This window comes from Sinohyriopsis cumingii, unplaced genomic scaffold (genome assembly GCF_028554795.1).
Source record: "Sinohyriopsis cumingii isolate HCF-2022 unplaced genomic scaffold, ASM2855479v2 utg001182l, whole genome shotgun sequence".
Taxonomy (NCBI): Eukaryota; Metazoa; Mollusca; class Bivalvia; order Unionida; family Unionidae; genus Sinohyriopsis; species Sinohyriopsis cumingii.
Genome location: NW_028315970.1, coordinates 23,556 through 45,919, shown reverse-complemented (window position 1 = coordinate 45,919; position 22,364 = coordinate 23,556). Strand labels below are relative to the sequence as shown.

Below are 22,364 nucleotides of genomic sequence, written 5' to 3'. Positions count from 1 at the left end.
CTATAGACGTGCGTTTGAAATCAAATCCCTTTGTTGAGGCATGACAAAGAGAAAAACTATGACGTACACGATGGATGATACAAGCGAAATTCAGATAGATGTAGATACGGATCCATGTGGAATAGCAGCAGAGAGGGCGAACAACCTCTAAATGGTTCAACCGTATTTTCGCAAAATAAGCCTTCCTGGGAACTCGCAAAAAAAAAACAAAAAAAAAAACACCGCGATATCCAGCGTAAGACAACTCCGTCGATGACAAATTGGCTTACCCGGTTATCGCCGAGGGGTTTTTTCTTTGCGATACACCGAAGGAAAATATGCGATTGTGTCGGTGCCAATTTGGAGGCGCGCACTCTCTGCTGCTATCATTTATCCAAAAATTGTATCAAGTCCGACTCGAGATCGTGCTCGAGGATCATGTAAATTTATTGTTATAAATCTATGCGGGGTTGACCAAGCCTGACTAAATAAATTTCTAAACTTGCTTATGTCCATATCACTTCTACATCAGGTCTGATGAATATTTCGTAACGTGTGAGTATCAACTCCGTTAAACACAGCAAGAATATTACAATTATCCCTGATCACTTTTGGTATTTGTGTATACCGCTGGGTTACATAAATCACATCAGTGTTTTTGTGCCTGCCTCTGGAAAATATTCTAGTAGGATTTGATTGCCTATCCAGCATTACATCATCATAGACGACTAAATTGTTAATAAACCCATCAATATCATCAATACTTGGCGCTTCATCGATATCAGTGATAAACTCGTAAACATCATCGCCGTTTTCATTTAACGATTTTGCATTTTCATTAAAATCCTTTGCTAGATCATAGCACCGCTGGTCATCTACAGACGGAGATACCAAATACAACTCATCCCATATTAACCATCTCATTATCAAATTAAGTAGCAGTTGTGTTTTGCCACTTCCGGATGGTCCAATTATGATCATACGGACAGAATTTGGTAGCGTAGCATGATGCCTGACCGGCTCTTGTTTTCTTCTCGCAGAAAAATCAATTTCATTCATGGTGTATAAAAGAATATGGATTTACATTGTGTAAAATGCAGGACACGTAGCCCAACAGGTGATCTAACAACCATTACAACAAAACAACAGATCAGTGGTTACGGGTAAGTGTGAACGATGCGGTACAAAATAATTTAAATTTATTTGCTCACAGTCAAAGTCAAATAATGTTATTTAAAAAAAAACGAGGAGGTGATATTGCAGCAAAATTAGGAAAATTACCGGGAACTCCGTGGGCTAAATATCCAGGAGAAAAACATCTTCGAGGATATAATTACTGTGGCCCTGGAACCCGACTTGATATCAGACTTGACAACCAAAACCAACCAAAACCAGGTGAGTATCCGATAAATGCTATTGACAAAGCGTGTTATGCTCATGATTTAGATGTGAAATTAATTCACGCGCTAAATTCCATTACAAATAAATTCTTCAAGGAATCACTGGCTAATTGGTTAGTAAGATCCACAATGAAAGGTAAATTAGCGCTAGGTGCTAGTAATTAATTATAAATGGAATCGATTTGTTATTCCCCAAGATGATATTGGAAGGGCAACGCAGCGATTAGTAAACTCGCTGAAGCAGCAAAAGTCACACGTGCCACTGCTAAAAAGTGGTTATCCCGACAGGCAATATGGCAAATTAGCTACCACCACCTAAGCAAATTCAATTTGCACATTTTGATGTTAGTGTTCTAATGAAGTTCATCAAGCTGATATATTATTTCTACCACATGATATCGTTAAAATCCAAAGACGTCAAATAACATATAAATACGGGTTAACTGTCGCTGACGTTGCAAGGAGATACAAAGAAGCAGAACCGTTGTCAACAAAGACAGCAACTGAAGTAGCTTCTGCGTTTAAACGAATTTATCAACGTGGACCCTTGCAATGGCCACAGTTGCTACAAGTTAATCCTGGCAAAGAATTTCAGGGTGCAGTATCATCGTTTATGAAATAACATAACGTCACCACCAGACGAGGACATACTGAAATTCACCGTGATAAGGCAATTGTTGAACGATTTAATCGAACACTTGCTGAGCGGTTATTTGGATATTAATACGCGAAGGAATTCATTCAGGACAAGAGATCTCGTGAATGGGTTGCAAGATTACCAAATGTGATAACCGCGTTAAATAATGGGATTACTCGAACAACCAAAATGAAGCCCATTAGCGCAGTCACAAAAAAACATACCAGTACAACGACGTGATTTTTTAACACAGCCAGTGCTGGTCAATGACTCTGTAAGATATTTATATGAGCCCGGTGAAAGTGAAGGCGGTACAAAAAGATCGATTGATCCTATTTGGAGTATTACCACACACAAGATATCTAGCATAACAAGATCCTCGGGTAAACCCGCAATCTACAGACTGGATTCAACTGCTCCTCTACGTGGATTTGCACGTGAACAATTACAAGTAATTCCCGAAGACACAAAATTACCGCCCAAATCACTTAACTAGCGTCCCAACGTCGATTACATTCAAGACAGGTCAACATCGTATTTTCTCGTGTATGACCGCGGTGGTTATCTTTTCTACCTACGGTAAATTGTCTTGGATTATTACTCGAATACTGCCATAACGTTACACAATTACAGCTCGCACAGTGATTATTCTGCTGCTGCTTTAGCGCGTTAATAAATTCAACGTCAAGATCAAAGTCGCGATTATTTTTTTGGTCATTTGGTTTATAACCAACCAATTTTTTTCTTATTATATCGACCTGACATTTATCGTTGTCATCATTAAAATCACTGACTCGTCCATGACGATTCTCCGCAGCTGAGATATTCTTCTGACTCTGGACACTGCGAGATAAACCAAGTTCGACCACTCGATGTGATCATCAACGATCCAAACAACTGTGTCAGTGATAGTCAGTCCTTGTGATGAGTGAATTGTCATCGCGTATCCTAACGTCCACAGGGAATTATTACCGTGCAGTGCATCTTCAGCAGCATTGACATCAACTGTGATAATATCATTCAACACAAGATTCTGCTTCCTTGACTGTCCTGGTAAACGTACGTCGATATTTTAACTTCGTGTATCAGCTGGTCTGTAGCACAATGGCACTGACAGTGTTGGGAATTTCTCTTTGTGTAACTGAAACAACCGCTGTTGAAGTGTGTCTCTGACTATCTTTCTACTTGCCACTATTAAATCGTTTGGTCTCCACGTATCCCAAAAGTCGTTCATAGAAATTTCTGAAATTATTTTACACGCTATTTCACATTTAATTTTGTTCGGTTGTAGTCTGATTAATTTTTTTAAACTCCTTTAATTCTGCATCGAGAGATCTGTGATCATCAGTTATCTCCGAGTAATAATCAACAAAATTCTTCAACCAATCGTGTGGAGATGGCCAAAGAAACGGCGGTGGTTGACCGTGATCGCCGCACATTATCACAGCTGTATTGCTCAATAAAAACCAATCGAGAAATGTTTTTAATATTTCCAACGACACTGTGCACACTTCATCCCAAATGATGATCTTTGGAATATATTTCTCTCCCTTTCGATCTAGAGTCCATGTGCCAAAGCTGTATTTGAAAAAGCTGTGATAAGTACAAGAATTAACTCCTCGTTGTTCCTGACGAATCTGTCTGTTGGTGTTAGCACAATCATATCATCGTGTTTCTGTCGAAATAATTCGATTACCCGAGTTGTCTTACCAGAACCTCCCGGCCCGTTCAAATAAACCGTTTTGTGCCTGGCTACTGGCACCGACGATAATTCTGATAATTCTGATTTGCGATAACTATCTTTAACCGCAAAATCCGCGGATTCACAATAACAATGTACCATTTTATTTTTTATGCTCCACGAACCCCACGATTCATCAGTGCCTGTGAAACGAGCCAGTAATTCTGAATATTTTTATTCAAGAAAAATGAATCCGTTGCAACTCTAACTGCGGTGTGAAGAAATCTATTTATGATCGATAGCAAATTTATAGAAACATAAGCGAGCATTGAAGATCTTAAATGTGTATTCTGAGGAGATTCTCCATCAGTGTAACTAGCAATTGTGCCCAACAGTGTTCCGTTAGACATGTGAGCGTCTTCCCGATTACAAAATATATTTCTCGCAGCGGCATCAGCAATTATAAAATCTAATTCAACATCGTCCATAATCAATCGTGCGTGATGCCATTTATGATCATATGCTCCACCCTGAGTAAACTTACCAATTATTCTTCTACCGAGATCCTTTGCGGTTATTTCACTGTTGCTGAGTTTAATCTTGTGAATATTCGGAGCATCATTAGCAATGATATCAGCAGAAACGTTTGGACATTCCCGCGCATAATCTTCGATGACCTAATCTATTCTGATACGATCTAGTGTTGGTAACCAAACTGAGGTCTGCTTCCGATATGATATCATTGCTTCACTGACCGTCAACGATATTAATACGCGGTTGTCAAGCATATATCATAATAACACTATTGGTGCCCAACGTCGCTCCGAGAAGTGTCTACCAAACCAAACATAACAGCACGGATGAAGATTCTTAGCGAATTCAAACGACACTACACGAGCGAATCCTGTCAGGTCAAAATCGGGTAATGGACTATTAATCGCCACTCGTGTCATCTCGTTTGTAGGATGTCCAAACCGCACAAAATATTCAGCACACTCACCCATCCCGAGAAAACTTCCCGGATGACACCCGACCATGTCCACGGAAATGACAATCTTGTGACTATATTCGGTATTTCACAAACCGCCGTGTCCATATTCGATACAGCTCGCCTGAACATCTTCAAGGAACTCAGCGCGTGTTGGTCTCCATGAATTTCTCTCGCGTCGTGGGCAGCAACTGACGGAACTGTGAAACAATTAGTTAATAATTGCTCAGTATTTTCTGAATATTTTTCCGATAGTTTTCTCATTTCTTCATGCAGAGATACTTTACGATGTAAATCGCCGTTGGGTCTTACAAATTGGTATGTTCTTCATCTTTGGAACTCTTAAACAACCATACTGACAGGGGTTCGTTTTTACTTATCTGGCTGATAGCATCAAATATGTTTTCCCGGGAATTTTCCCCAGAGTTCTCTGACGAGTAATATCTCACGGCACGATCTCGTGGAAATATTGTTACCGCGGAGGTCCAAGTATGAGCGTTATAATCAATAATTTCAACTGGTGTTCCCTTTCCTTTATTCGCTGATTCATATACCCCCCCCGTTAATGTCTTTACTATCATTCGAAAATTTAATTTACTAGATAACTCATCGATATCGTTTATTGACGCTCTTTTATCATTGACTGATTCAGCCCACTTCGCTATTTTTTCACGTCGTAGATCGGTTAAACCTTTTCCACGCTTCGTATTTGTTAAATATTCCATTACTCGCTCGGCTACACAATTCAGCCTTGCCGAAGTCAAGGACGAAAATCTCATCGGGGCAAAATGATTAATGTTAGGTCTATCATTTAGTTGATAAATTCCATAAACAACCGCTGTCACAGGATACGATCGAGCGTAATATGGTCTGTGAATCCCATTTAACATTCCTGGTTTGGAATCTTTACTTAACACAGCAGTTTTTCCATTAGCAAGGACAGTGTCACGTTTGTCACGGATTTTCCACGTATCGGAATCTGCTTGCACAATAAACTTTATTCTGAGAAGATATTTCTGATTGGGCTAATCGATAATCGCTTTCGCTCGTGCATTGTTCATTGTAGCATCAATGACAGAGTCGTCGTGTATAATTTTGAATGTAGACCACACGTGAGATGCTCCGTCATCACGAATTACGTTTTTGGCACCTCTGATAATATCAATCAGATCAGTCAGGGCTCGCCTCCGCGAGTCAGGGGTTAGTCTGTCAATATCGAATCTAGAAGCTTTCCAGAGCTTGATTCTGGATAATCTCTCAAACTCATCCATACATAATTAAGACAAACATTTAAATAAAACCAAGAAATCAGTGTAAATGGTTTAAGGTAGGATCTGTAACTCCATGTGGCAAATCCTGCGTAAACGAATTCTGAAGGCAACATTCACAATGTCTTCGTAATGGTAGTTTAGGACCAATACCCTGCTTACGATGTGGTGTCAGAGTCCGGGGCAAGACACAGGTATGTGCGAGTTGTGGTGGTAAGCGATACAAGGATCTCAAAAGATATTATGATTAAAAAGAAAAGCCTCTGTCAGGGGCAGAGTTATAGCGTGTGAAGAGGATTATCTAAGTTTTCAGACAAATTATAAATTAGACAAATACATTATTGTATAAATGAATCAAGAATTTGTCAGACATTCTATCTTTAAGAACTACGAAGCGTCTCGTGATGGAATAGTTAGCCATTGTATATTGAAAAAACCAGTTGGCATTGTTGGTAATGCTGGTTATCTAAAGTTCAAAGTTGGGAATAAAATATGTTACAATCACAGGCTTTGTATTTGAATGTTTCTTTGGAGAGATCAAAGATGGTCGTGTGATCGCTCATATTGACGGAGAGAAATTTAACAATAATTTATCTAACCTACAAGCTATCACACAACGCTAGAATGTTGCACGTGGGAATGCCGGGGGGAGCAGAAAGCCTAAGTCAGTTCAATCTTTAAATATAGCAAACGGCGAAAAGAGAATTTTTCAATCAATGACCGCAGCTGGCGAGTATTTCGGTATTCACTCGTGTTCAGTGAAACGTGTTGCAGTTAAAATAATCAAATCAAGTTTTTCATACCGGTTTGGAAGCTGGATTATCGGTTTGCTATGTAGATGCAGATAACGGAGATAACTTTGCAACGATTGTGAAAAGTCAATTATGGAATTCCCTCCCTTAAGATTGAGTAATCCACGTCATTACCTTTACAGGTGATATATTATCCAGAAAATGTAGAACTAAATTCAGGTTCTATTAATTTTTATTTTGGTGTGGCGAACCGTCTATTGTATACACACTACAGGTAAACAATTCTCCGTCCTACCTGAACGGATTATAACATGGAAGTAAAACATCTCCAATTACTTCCCGTAGATTTTTATCAAGGACTGTCAAAACGGGCCGGCGTATAATTGATTATTGGGACAAATAATATTTTTTTTCACAGACAATATACTTGTTTTATTAAATTCATTTGGTTTCTTGGTTCATCTGTATTTTTTCTGCGATTATATTTAAGAAAAGAAATACAAAAACAGCAAAAGAAACCACGCCCATCGCGTGAGCTATTTTTGAATTTCCAAGTATCAGTCAGTTTATATACTATAGCGTCCGTATTATATACTGGGGCTTTTCGAAACCCAACAAAGTTGCACACCTTCCGCCATATCGCCATGTGGCGGTGATATTTTGCACCTCACGCGATTGGGGGAGGGTGTGCAAATCCGTAGAATATAACCCCGTATCTGTCTGTGTCGTCCTTAGTATAAGTTATAGTTAAAAAATACATGTTGTACTGTCCTTAGGATAAGTTAGACTTAAGATTATATGTTGTGTTGTCCTTAGAATAAGTTATATGTCCCTGCTGATCCGGCTAGAATGTTATAAGACAATCTAGGGGACCATATGGACCACATAAGGTTGTACTGTCCTTAGGATAAGTTAGAAGTAAGATTATATGTTGTGCTGTCCTTAGGATAAGTTAGAATTAAGAGCACCTTTCAAACCTACTAGAATGTGATAAGACAATATGGGAGGAGGGTACGGTGTAAATAGTGTAAATACAATGTTGTGCTGTCCTTATATGTATTCCTCTGAACCTCTAGCATATCATTTGATAAGCTAGAGGTTCACATGGGGAATGTTTAGTCGTCTTCGCAAACACGTCTTCTGGACCTTCTAGACTGTTGTTTGACAGGTTAGGAGTTCACATGGGGGTTGTGTTTCCGTGTTCCTGAGTCTGGTAGGATGTCACAAGACACCATAGAGACTCATATCGAGATGTGTCGTCGCTAGTGTAAAAAAAACACCATTCTGGACTTGCTAGGATGTCATAAGACAACCTAGATTTTCACATAATGGTGTAAAATATTTTTCTTTTAAATATATAATATTCGGTATATATAATAATGAATTACGAAAATATCAGTGATGTAATTGTTGCTATTAAAAAAAATAGAACATAACGGAATAAATAAATCTGATGAATTAAATTCTGAAAAAAATATTTCTGACTTTGAAACACTGCAAGAAGCTAAACATGAAGGGCGGTATATTCTGCCATCGCAATATAGATTCATAAAGAAAATTCAGACGGTTATGTGTCAATCACTAGCCACAGTAGAAGAAACGCGAATAAAGGAATTTGTTTTTTTTGTCTCGTGCAATCGAAAAAATTAGGTCGGAATTATCTCTTGAATATGAATCAAAAAAGATAATTAATTCTCGTGTGAGACAATTAAGAAAAATTATGTCAGATCGTGAAGCGATCGAAAAAGAAAGTTGATTTTATCAAGTACGTGGAAATCAAATAAGTACGTGGAAATGAAATCGAAATTAAAAAACTGATTACAGGAAAATATTAAATGTTTTTTTTGTGCTGAAAATTGTTGGATTTACACCATTTTGACTAGCTAAATACTTTCCGAATTAGCAAATCAGTCGATGCACACGATTTTGACTAGTAAATACCCTATCAAAATTAGCAAATCAGTCGATGTGCACAAAATATATATAAATAAAATATTTTTACTGTTACCCGTGCACAAAAATAAAATTATTATACTTGCTTGTGGAATCAGTTGATGCACACGATTTTGACTAGCTAAATACTTTCCGAATTGAGAAATCATTCGATGCACATGATTTTGACTACCTTATTACTTTTTGAATTAACAGCGTTGACAGATTTTCAGTAAAAAATAAATTCCTTAGAATATTTTACTGAAATCTAGCGACAGTGAAAAAAAGATATCCACCTTGACTGTCAAGAGAATTATTTTGTTTTTACTGTTTTCTTGAATCTGTCAACAGTTTCACGATGAGATCCTTAGGATCGCACAAGTATATTAATATTTACCATTTCATTACTCAAATCCAATAAGTGGCCTAAGTGGTCTATTAGTTTGAAATTTATTCTTGATAACAGTGGATTATGGCATCGTAGATAGACCGGATTGATTGGCTTAAAAATCCAGGTGGATCTTTTGGCGTGAATGAATAAAGAAAGAATCCTAGCTGGGCTTGATTTTACATTGTCGTGTCCGTGCTGTAGCTGTTATCGATTACATCACATATAAGACTGACCGCGACCACTTGGGTTATATTTACGATTTCCGGGGATACATGTCTTCCTTGCCCCGTTGGGTCATTATTGTACCGGAGAATAGTTGCCGGTTATAGTGTTTTTCTCAATTGTTCAAGTATATCAGTGAAGAACTCATCAATGATTTTGTTGGTGGATTTTTGCAGTTCGTCTGCGTTATATCCGGGAAATTTAAAATTCATTAGATCAGCTTCTGTTATCGAATGTGTAGTTGAACATTGCTGTTTGCGGTCTATCGCTTTAGTATTAATTGTTACCTGAATTACTCGCCTGTTAATATCTTTAATGTCGGACACAAGTTGATTTAATATCTCAATTTGTTGAATGATTTCGCTACGTGAACTTGTTACATCAAAAAGATGTTCTTGGAAATTTTGCTGTAGTTTTTCTAGTTGTCGCCTATGTTCTTGATTAATAATTTTAAAGTATTCAATAATTTCATCTAGGCGAATATCTAAATATTTAAATACTCCATACCCGAGATGTTCCTGAACAATATGTCAAGTTACATTCTCTTTATTAATAACGGTAAGATAATCAGTCAGTGTTGGATATGTTGAAATTTTCATATCAAGTAGACGTTGCTTGTACGACGGGGTAAGTCCGTGGTATGAATGTTTGTCTGTGACATAATTAGACTTTTTTGGTTAAGGCGGTATCGCTATTTCCGGCGGTGGGATTTCAGGCCATCCTAACACTATTCTGATCGAACTCTGATATATATCCACGGCGTAGTCGGGGGAGTTTATCTCAATTGCGGAAGACAGCGTTGGTTCGTGAGCGGTTATTGCTATTTTGGATTCGTTCCAGGTGATATTTTTTAATCGACGTTGTAATTCATCATTGATTTCTTCGATTTGATAGCTCCCGGTTGGTATTCCAACAACGTTCCAGGCGGGTGTACCATCTTATTTATTTTTTTTATTTGCAAACACAAACGAATTATTTGTTGGTAATCCGCCAAATAATTTTGATCTGATATTGGGCCAACTGTGGTATACTCGCAACTGTGCCAGCGCGATCTCGCTTACCGCAATCACAGTTGGAAAATTAATACTGCATTCAGGTTTGGTTGAGCTTACTGTTATCATTGTGGTCCTTACCGGAGTTGTATTTGCGGCTATCTGCTGAAGTAATTCCGACGTTGTCATGACATCGTTGTTATTTATCATCTTTGTTTTCAAACTGTGGGACTCGGACTGCTTGCAGTCTGCGTATGTCTTTGTCATTAACGCGAATTCGGAATCTGATATTGTTTCATCGTTAAGGCTTGATGATATCAGCGAGGTAGTTTTTAGTATGCTACTGTTGCTGTGTTTAGCCGCGTGATATAATCGTGTAGTTTTGTGTTCGTGGACGTTGACATCTTTATCGCGATTATATTAAAAACAACTGCAACTGCCGCTGAAGATGAAGCGCATATTGTTACTGCGATAGCAGTTGTTACAGGCTTAGCGCTGATAATACTACTCAGGTCGATGCAACTAACGCGGTTACCGAGTATACTGCAACGTCAAAAAATAACTGCTCGTCGCTTATATTTTTCTACTTTTGTTGTGTATTTGTCGATGATGCTTTTTAACTCTGATTGCCATTCGCGTACTTGATCGTTGATAAATTGCTGGACCCTTAACTCTGTTAAGGACTTTATCATCGATGTTGTCGTTGACATTATTATATTTTACGCAGTAAACAATTGAGGTGGTTTCAGCTACAAATTCCAAACACCACCAGTAAGATATTGAAGTTAATTTCTTGTCGGCTGCTTCCACTATAAATGTTTCTTCGGTTCCGCTATTTAATATGATAGTCATAACCCCGGAAAACTTGTCGGTGGAATGTCGCCAGGGATATGTTGTAAATATCTCAAATTTTGCAGCACTGAATACAGACAGTCTATACACACCAGTGACTGTTGCGGTATATTTGATAGTATTATTTTGTTTTGACCATGTTGCGAATCCAGATGACACCGTGTATACGATATTGGTAATATGCCCGGTAGTAACTCCAGGCAGTATTTTAATCAGACTAATTTTGTTAACAATCACAGGAATTCCACTTATGATATCTTCGTGTGTTTGTTTGATCGTATCAGTGTTAGTTTTGACATCGGAAAGTTTTGCGTCAACGGCCAATGGGGTACCAAAGAATTCTTCTGCGGTTTCATTAATTTTTCTAAAGTTTCTACGGAGATTTGTAAACGCGTTTACGTGAACGTCATACTCGTCCCGCAGCGTTGATAATTTACCGTCAACGAGGTTGCAGCCGGCGTCAACATACCTTTTCGTCGCGATATCGTCGTCGGATGTTGGATCCGCTAACACCACTATTTTATTTCCATTCATGTTGAGTTCACCTGTCATTGTGTCACCGGTATTTTTTAAGCGATTAGCAACATTATTTGCAATTTCATCTTTGACGCTGTCAATTGACATACTTGAGTCTCTGATTTTTCCGCTGTCAGTGAATACAGAAATGTTACCCGGAGTAGCTCAAATAACCCTACGAATTATTTCATGCCATTTGATATCGTTGGTTTTTAGTTTTCCGTATCGGTCTTGAAAAATAACAATCTCTTCTGGGTCTATTCCGGAGAGGATTAAAAGCATATTTTGATAATCCACATCGTCGCGTTTTTTACTTTTACTCGTGCTGAGAGATCTTCCGTAAAGATCAACCATTATTTTTAGGGATTGTTTAATTTATCCGTGGTATACTCGTGCACGACTTTGTGAGGTGGTTTGGTTGATTTTGATAAGCGTCAAGTACATTAATTAATTCACGGCCGCATATTGGTGCATCGGTTAATGTTTGTGTTGGTAGCATTGAATACCAGACTGGAATGGGAGCGGCAGTACTTCGTACTCTGTGTGCGTATTTTAGGAATTCAACCGGCGGTGCTAACCCATATGAATCGAAATAAACAATTCCACGTGGATGCATCGCGTATGCAACCCAGTGAGTTCCTGGACCATCGCTGTTGTCGAGATTAATAATTCCAGTTTCTGGATTATTCGGTTCACGCGGTAACTGATCTCGCATAAAAAATATCTCTGAAATTTGTATATTTAATTGTTTAGCGGCATCGAGTAAATCAAACTTTGACATCGGAGTCAAACACCTTTGGGGTATCTAGGAGGGCGGAGTTCCTGGAAGTCTTAGACCCGCTTCTTTTTTTATATCTCCGCCCAGTTGTTTTCTTTAATACCATTCCAGCAGCGGTTCCAACAGCACCTAACGCGGCTGCTTTTGCAATAGCAGGAGCGGCTGCAGAAATTAATGCTGGTATTGCTGCGAGAAGTGGAAATATACCACCGGTTTTAATCATGTCGCTGATAGCTCTTGAAGCTAAATCAAGTTGAACTCCGGTTTTTGCTTGCTTCGCTTTATTGAAATGTTTTAGTTGGGTTTTAGTCAACGATAACTTGTTTGAGCCACCATTAGCAATTTGATCCCGCGCTAGTGTTATCGCTGCCCCGGTTGCGCTCGCGTTTTGTAATTTTTTCACCTGACCAGGAGTCAGAGTAACATTAACGTAACTATATGACATTTTTATAATAAACACGATTGATCTAATTGTCTACATGTTTTCCACTGGTGCATCAATAACTCTCATTCGCCCACCAACAACCTCAAGTAGCATTGCTTTATCGTTGAGTATAACAGCAATTGCTCTGTAATTAGCTATAGCCCCTCTTGTGACATTAGCTCGAAAGTGTACATCAACGACATATTGTCTAGTTAAATCAAGATGCTCTAGTGAAAAGTAATAGATTGGATAATATGTCATAAAATCCAATTGTGATATTTGCAAACCAGTATCAATATTTAGATCACGCACTAGATATTTCGTCAAACGATGATATACACGTGCAACATGATTATTAGTAAAATCTAACAGTATATTCTCAGATGGTTCTTGATGCCCGTTTATTTTTAAGGAAACTTCAGACACACCGAGTCTGTCAAATATCATATGACTCCGTGTTTGTGAGTCTAATCGTGTTACATTTTGAAGAGCAATGAAAATATGTCGCGGTGCAGAAACCCAGCTGTGATGCTATATGCCATGTAAATAAACCATTAATATTACTTTGAGTACTATCTGTGGTTACTGTAAGCCATGATAACAACAATTTACCACCTTGATACATAAAGAAAGTAGTTGCTGTTTTGTCAGCACTACTTTACCAGCGTCACCAATGGGTCGCCATAAAGCATCATTCTCATCAGATTTTCTAAAAAGCGCAACCGTATGTTTTGCTCCAAAAATTACTGTTCTAGCCTCTCTACAAAATGCAAATATATGCGACAGCGGAATTACACAAGAAAAATTTATATGATTACCACCCGACAATAATTTACGAGTTGTAAATCCTAAATTAAATTCTGTATTAGCACCATGAACCACCGGCCAAACATCAGCATCAGCGTTGTTGGCATTATTTCTTGGCCGTCTAATATTGTACCGATCATTGTTAAGAAAATCAGAAGTGTCTTTAGCAAACATCATTGATGGACCAACTGATTTTGTTTAATCATCGGAATATCTCGCCAAACCTATTATTGTTGTAGCCACATCAACATTATTCTCAATTGACTCAATTTTTTTTCCGTCAATGAGATATGCAGCGCTTTCAAACAAGGCCATACTTCCGTTATTGACAAAACCGACTTTAACACCATCCCCGTATTCTGTATCATCTGTTTTTATAATTTCACCTGCTACTTCAATAAATGCTTCAGCGGGTAAGAAATATCTACTTGTATCTTAAACTTGTAATTCAATTCGTCCTCGTTGATTTGGACTTCGCGCGTCATAAGAATAATACTGAAAATCACGCACTGATTCATTTTTAAGAACCGGTTCGTCTATGTCAAACGCTGTGTCGGATTCACGTTTAAACATTTTATTATAATTTGTTATCGTCTAAAACGAAGACCACTTCCCGACACCAGACTTGTATTTATTTATTCAGCTCCTTGATTTATCAGCGCTGCTAGTTTTTGATTTGCGGCTTGATTTAGTACTTTACTGATATTTGCGGGCATAACGTCAGTACTGGGTAATTTCACTGGTGATGGTGGTTTACGTATTAATCGTGCTAGTCTGTCCTTGATTGCCAAGAATGCTTTACTGGCAACGTTACCAATAGCACCATGAGCTTCATCACGAATAATATCCATTGCTTTCATCGATAATTGTTTTGCAATTGGGATTGCTTTAGGGGCCATCCTCGGGAATAAACCCCGAACAACATTACCGAATCCTTTTTCGTAAGTCATCCTGTATACCGGTAATCGTGAATTTACCACCCTAACCATAACTGGTCAAGGATGAGAATTGTGTACGATCATTTTTATTTAATTATTCATTTATCTAACAACTAGTCACTGTGATAGTCATCAACGATCTCACCAATAAGTTCTCGGTAAACATTAATGTCCATGATACCGCCTTGAAATAATCGTTGACATATATCAGCTGCTTCATTAATTATTTCTGGTGTATTATTCCCAGCTCGTTTTCTCCCTATGAGAACTTCTAACCGCGACACGTCATTGAGGATATTATCAGGACAAGCAAAATTATTTCCTCCTGATGTAGTCAGGAAACCACTTCCTACAGCACTTGGAGGATCATCATCATCCTTTCCTGCCAACATCTGTTCCCTTTCTCTTTTAAACTTCTCAGCTGGCTCCCTCAATGTAGTACGTTGTCGGGTATATAATCGCTGCAGTGGTGAAGGTTTTTGCTGCGGTGAAGAAGATTGTTGTTCTATCTGTTGCAGTGGTTTAGAAAGTTGATATGAAGGTTCCTGCTGGGAGAGTTGTTGTTGTTCTATTTGTTTCACACTCTCTTTATAAAGTCTCTGTATTTCTTCAAACAGACCTCTGTATTCTAAATCATCATCTGTGGCCTGTTTTTTGTTTTTATATGTGCGATATATCCATTTAATAAGATTATCATCATTTACTCTTTCAGAACTGGGTTTTAAGATACTAGATTTATTAAATATACTAATTAATATTTTTTCAGGCAATTTTTCTCTTTTAGTATTTCTAATATCCTCGACAAAACCCTCCCTAAATTTTGCAATCAGTCCAATATTTTCTTTTATTGGTTTAGATGCAAGTTCTTTTTTCACGTCGGCAAATTCAGTACGAATTTTACCAATACTCTCAAGCATTTATTCGCCGACTGCTGGAGGTTGAGCTGCAGTTATATCAGTTGGAAGTTCTCGTAAAATCGTTTTTATTTTTTTTAGTTCTCGCTGCTATTTTTTCAGTCTGCTCAGCGGTTTGTTTTAATACTGGAAGAATATCCTTCTACCTCTCCTCCTCATCCTTAATATCTCCCCATATAGCTCTTTCAGTAGTCGCTTAAACTTTTTCAGTAGCTGTTGTAATGGGTTTAAATAACTGTTCTGTACCCTTAGCAAATTCAACTTGTGCTTGCTGACGTTCTTGAAGAATTTGTCTTACAAAATCTCTCACGGGAAGAAAATTTTTGATTGCTTCTAGTCGCTCTCGAGCTAATCTAGCGGAATGTGCTTCTCCGATATTTGCCTTTATTGATACAGCGATGATTTAATTTATAGCGGCAGAGAGGTCGCGCCTCCAAATTGGCACCGACACAATCGCATATTTTCCTTCGGTGTATCGCAAAGAAAAAACCCCTCGGCGATAACCGGGTAAGCCAATTTGTCATCGACAGAGCTGTCTTACGCTGGATATCGCGGTGTTTTTTGGGTTTTTTTTTGCGATTTCCCAGGAAGGCTTATTTTGCGAAAATACTTTTGAACCATTTAGAGGTTGTTCGCCCTCTCTGCTGCTGGAATTAGAGTGAACAATATAACTGTCTAGTATAATAAGACGACAATAGAAAGAGACTGTATACGTTTAAAGGATTGCATTGCAAAACAAGCACTGAACTAAAGCAACAAAATAAGAGGTAAAGTACATAGACTTAAACTCTTCAGTACGTATTCATAAATGACCACGGTATCATATCAATATCAGGTCGTTAATTAAATAAGAATAATGATCAACTTGGTGACTGTTCACAATTTACTGCAATAAAACAAGACATTATGAACAGGACAAGTTCAAACAATGGAACAAGCCCATCGTTTCGAGACCAATTGCAGGCTGGCCTATCGAGAACTCAGTGTTGAAAGTTGTGAGAATGGTTGATTCGCTTTGCTAGACAAAAAGGGGGTCAACAATAAGATCTCATTAAAAAAAATCATCCAAAAGGGCACAATCACGATAAATATGCAACTGAAACGTCAAATCCCTGACATCGGTTGTGGATATTTGCTGACAAAATTCATGTAAACACAACTGCAACATTACCTAGTTACAGGTATTGTACAGACATGGCTGCCTAATGTCTGCACTATCGTGAAAAATCACAGATTAGCTATAAGCCCAGCGTCGAGCAAATACAGGTTTAACAATGTCTAGCAATGACATAGACCTTTCTCATTTGACTGATTTCGGTTTTGTTACACGGACAAGGCCTATGTCCAGAGGTGCGAACAAAATGTTTTTTATTCTACGTGAAAAGACACAATTTATATTAATCTGTTTATATAAAGTTGTCATTTACACCACCTACACATCCACGTTGCCTTAGACTTACATGGTATATTGAGTATCCTGCTTTTTATTACCAATCTGATATCTAATACATCCTTAAGGCGTATAAATTCGAGAGATGGCGCGACGTCTCAAAATGTGTTCATAAAGTACAAAAAATATCTGAATAAAACAGAAGATAAAAGCTTCACGAGGAAATTCATTCTGTAAGCCATTGCCATTGCAGATGAGCCGAGCAATGCGTCAATCGCCATGTGTGCCTTATTATCATTTTCGGGTTCTTCGTTATTTATTCTTCAGAAGGGTTGAGTAGATAAGAAACTTAACAAGAAAATGAAATAAAAGGGCGAGGATTAAATGATCGACTTTAAAAGTCATACGAAAGAAACTAATGATCTTCACACTGCTAATATACTTTCTTCGAAAGTACATGCTGATAATGTCTATGGCGCTATGTAATACTACATTTGTCTAGTGGATTTCGCAAGAATGAGTAGTGTAGAATACACGCGGCACGGCCAATGCAGTTCTGTAACATGTATGTTCCATTAACAGCTCATTGTTATTTTGGACTACTGTTACAGCTTTCACAACATCATGAAAAGACCTTGAATAAATTTGTTATAATAAGCGATTTCAGGTCTACATCACAAGCTTCATGTTGCTGCATATTTCGATATTATGTATGTAATGAATTAACTCCATATGTCTAAAAAACAATACCAAAATACAAAATTAATGACCAAAGAGACCAAATATTTGTCGAGAAGGTCGTAGATGTAGAGTGAAACGAAACTCATCTAAATTCCAGGGCACAAAATTAAAACACACACAGACACACGCACATACACACAGACACGCACACACTCTCCAATTCCAATCTATATAGATCATCCTAATATAACATACCATTTCTAAATATGGTCTCAGTTCATATCAAACTTTTATTGTTGCTTCAGAAAAAGAATATAATGAAAACACATATTTATTATTTCACTTTAGTGATATTATTTTGTATGCAAACACTAAATCACATACAGCAGGTAAATGTTAAATGTGGTGAACCAGATTTCGTTTTCATGTTCTTTATAGTGAAATCAAGCATCTACAAATCATCCGGTTTACTTTACTGAATCCAACAATGATTACGCAACATATATAGATTACAAAGAACATATTTACAAACGATCGTCATACCGTCATTGTTTATATTTTCTTCATTCAATTATGTTATCGTACTCTTAGATAAACAAAATGCAATGCGATGGAAGCCATAAGGGACAGTGTATGCCTTGTACAAAATCGCAGCAGTTCATCAAAGATAGTTTGCACCAACATCCAACTGATATAATATAGTGTTGCTAATAAGTTGCAGTTTTAACGATGAGGATTATTTGTGCATGCAAACTAGATTTTTAAAAGTTAGAGAAAATAAGTGCAAAGAACTAAATAAATTAGTAATATATATATATATATATATATATATATATATATATATATATATATATATATATTAGTTATTTACACTTATTTTATCTGAGTCTTGACAAATACTACTAAACTCGTTTTATAGAGTCTCTATGAAACACACAGTTTGGAATTATTTTAAAAAAATGAATTTCAGACATATACTGGCATGTTTAAAGAAAAAAACTAAATAGCTAATTCAGAGCAGGTTTTCAAATATCAAATACCATTAAACTGTTACATATGATTTAATATACTTAGCACACAATACCGAGTACAAACACTTTATTGTTTCTGTTTTCCAACATCTTAGTAATGATTACAGAAACGTTTTAAGCCAACGCATTGTATTTGATCGGGTCCGTTTTCCTGTGTGCCCGTCTGGCTAAATATTCAGCCAGTCCCTCACACATTTAACCTGACATCCAGTGCCTTCATTTAAACCAATTGCGGGAGGGTGTTTATCTTTGGTACGTTTTACGAGAATCATTAGATGACTTTGTAAGTTTTGCATTCTGAATGTATCCGCCACTACCTCCACCCCAAGTGAAGAAGCGCGTGGCGCAAAATGTAACATATTCATTAGGTTATGTGGACTCTACCTTGTAACCAGAACTCAATCTACACCGGTTGAGGACTGTTGTCATAGCTGTCATGACTGTTCAAGCGGATGGATAGACGAAAACGAAGGGAAAATGCGGTCCCTAGTGTTGAGGGGGTAGGGAGGGGAAACAATTAAAATTTCTGCGATGGCTTCTAGCTCTAGCTTTCTGTTTAGACAACATCATGAATATATGTCATATATGTGGATGCGGTTGGTATTGATATACGACCACTGCTTATGAACACTGCTGTAACATTGACAATTAAACTATATATGTATGTACTCAATCCAAGTCCTTGTAAACTTATCCGGTTCTACCATAGGAATACAAATATCATCGCTTTCTATTTAAACATTTCAATTTAAAAAGAAAAGTTAATTAAGCTTATAAAATAATTTAAATCATTTGCTCGACATAGCGAAAAAAAAAAGAAATTAATCAACGCATTTGATGGATTCAATTTGACATTATCACTCATGTAAATTCCTTTAGGTAGTAAGTATTCTTAAATATAAGTATTCTTTGATACTATTTACTGGCTCTGATCGCTGAAGTGATCAATGTTATGTCATGCTTGGACGTCATGTATTTAAGTTTATACTACATTTCACTTTGCCACTAAAATAATATGAAAGCTGCTGAAGAATTAAAAATATTTATGAATATACCCTATTAATTGCTTCTCTATTTCAGACACTTAAACAAATAGTACATTTTTAAAGTTCTTATGGAACTCAACAATGAATAGTGTCAACATGAACTCAGCGAGTATACTTTGCAACATAGTATATTTAACATGATAATTATATATTGGAGTAATGGAGTATAATTTTATATTTGAACACTGGGGTATAATTACATATTTGAGTACTGGAGTATAATTATATATTGGAGTTTGTACTGCTGAATAGTGCAGACAGAAAGGCTACGACCTGGATATATAATACATGTCGTTATCATGTTACTGTCTATGGGGCATATACATGTTATCGACCGATACAGTAGAGAACAGAACATACTTTATTTTATTTTAAAGAGCATAAACATTTGAGTCAAGTACAGTGTTCTATTATATACAAATAAACAATGATAGAATATAAAAAGGAGAGAGAAAAGATAAAATGCAAAGAGACAGACAATGAGAGACAAAGACATACAAAGTTAGAGAGACAGATATGCACTCATATAGTAAGAGAGACAGACAGAAAAACTAACAGCCACATACACACAATACATTTTTAAACCTCTTATCGAACTCCACGGTGAATGGTGGATAGCGAGAGAGACATAGGGACAGTGACAGATAGAAAGAGACAGACAGTGAGAGAGATAGAAAAAGAGAAACAGACATAGACTAAGACGGGGGAGGGAATGGGTCTATGATTTAAATGAAAACACTTTATATATTGATACATTTAAATTAATGTATTATAGAGTCGCAAAACGTATCCAAATCTATTACAGGTTTGATTCAGTAAATATTCCACCGATCGGCCATTATCAAGTATTCACTTTGTGTTGTTAAGCTTTCGCATGGCCCAGTAAGTAATATGTTGTCAATGCTTGTTATGGCTCAACATATTCCCTACTTAATTTGGCACAATAATTCAAGTACTTATAGTTCGGTTTCAAGAAGTGACCTTTGGAAGACAAACAGATGCCCGATACGGGACATATCAGGCAGTATCCTGACTTCAATTAACCAGTAATACCGTGTTTGTATCTGACCGGAGGGAAAGTGCATGCATACATGTATGAATGTAATTAGATATAGATGAATTGTATGTATGTTTGTACTATACCATAGTGTATGTACCTATGCTTAAATAACTCGGAAGTTGTTATAAATACCTTTATCTAAATGGTATATGTCTCATGTCTCGGTGTATTGTATTCGTTATGGAATGTGTGGCTTTTGATCTACTTTCTGGTTAGGCTTGCTTTGTTTATATATATCCGCTACCCCCACCGCGTTCTCGACATCATGCTTGATACATATTATATATAATACATGTACATATTACATTGTGGATGTGAAATGAATATATGAACTTAATAATACCTTGAGCGAGATGAATCCTTGTATCCGATCACGGAGTGTCGCTACGTTGTGTTTCTATTTGAGAACACATAATTAACACTGACAATGAACTCAGTTTGCATATCCAGTTCAATCCGGAGTTTCAATTTACTTCCTCGTTGTTGGGCACAATGTAAAACAGGTGATTGTAATATCAGTCATGTTTAACACTACAGCTGTATCATAGCAGACTATTCAAATAAGTCATATTTGGCATATGCCAGCCGCGAGTGCTAGATACTGGCGGATGGTTAATTTGTCACACATGTACATCGCATATAACTGTAATAAGGTCATCAATTATTATACGTTACCACTCAAGACAACTTACAATCACTGATACATATAAAAATAGCATCTTGAAACAGTATGCTCGTACTGAATTCTAATTACAAATTATAATCAACAGCATATCCAGAAACATCGTTAAGTACAATTTTTTAAATTTATTTTCATTTTGTTTCTCTAACTGGTGGGTGGAGCTTAAAAAAGTAAGCGATGGGTTTTGTGTGGGACAAAATCCTCGTTTGGGACCCAGGGGAGATAATGGGCCATCCATTTAGTGCGTGTGCAAAAGTCTGACAAAGCTTGAACCCTATTCCCTCCTTGCACACATGCATACTTTTTACCCTTACTCCACATGTGTACGTGCGCTTGACGCCCCCCCCCCCTTTCTATAGAACGGCGTATATTTAATCCACGCAGGAACGATTAAGAATTAATACTGTTTAGTATTTTTAATAAAACAGATAGTCCACCGATGGTAAACGTCTGGCTGCATCAAGGAAATAAGCTGCGTAACTTTTACATGTGTGTCTAGTGTGTCCGCTAAAATTCAAACGCCGACTGAACCCAGTCGAACATGCTATACGTATTAGACATATTATTATCGAGGTTTCACCCCACCCCTCGCTTCCTATGCATACGTACATTATCAGTAGATCCCCCATACATAAGCGTATGCATTTGGGTTAAACCCCACTGCCCCCTCCATTGGTACGTACTAAATGGACGGCCCCTAAGTCTCCTGAATATAACAAAGATCTTTCGTAAAGCCATGCATGAATAATCGTATCGTATCGTACAACCATCTGCATTACAGTGGGATTAATGTTTTTATGGTTTCTGAGCAAGAACGTAATTCCATGTCTGTGAGTTTAGCCGTGAAGCGATAGATGTAGATAAAAGTGGCTATTTTGATTTGGATTAGTTTAATGGTTTAGTTTTAAAGCATACTTATCATGTAGAAGAAAAGTCTTTCAATAAACATGTAGTTCCAGACATCCAGTGTCGGCAGGATAAAAATAATGTTGAGGATTTATGC

General features: G+C 37.3%; 1 protein-coding gene across 2 annotated transcripts in view; it reads right to left on the bottom strand.

The window, feature by feature from the left end:
- LOC149772733 (uncharacterized) overlaps positions 1 to 21,119 on the bottom strand; it is a 76,134-nt gene extending 55,015 nt beyond the window's left edge. For both annotated transcript variants that reach the window (XM_089947404.1, XM_089947403.1), the window contains exon 1: positions 21,023 to 21,119. The gene's annotated coding sequence lies outside the window, so the exon portion shown is untranslated. The remainder of the gene's footprint in view (positions 1 to 21,022) is intronic.
- Positions 21,120 to 22,364: the final 1,245 nt, after the last annotated feature.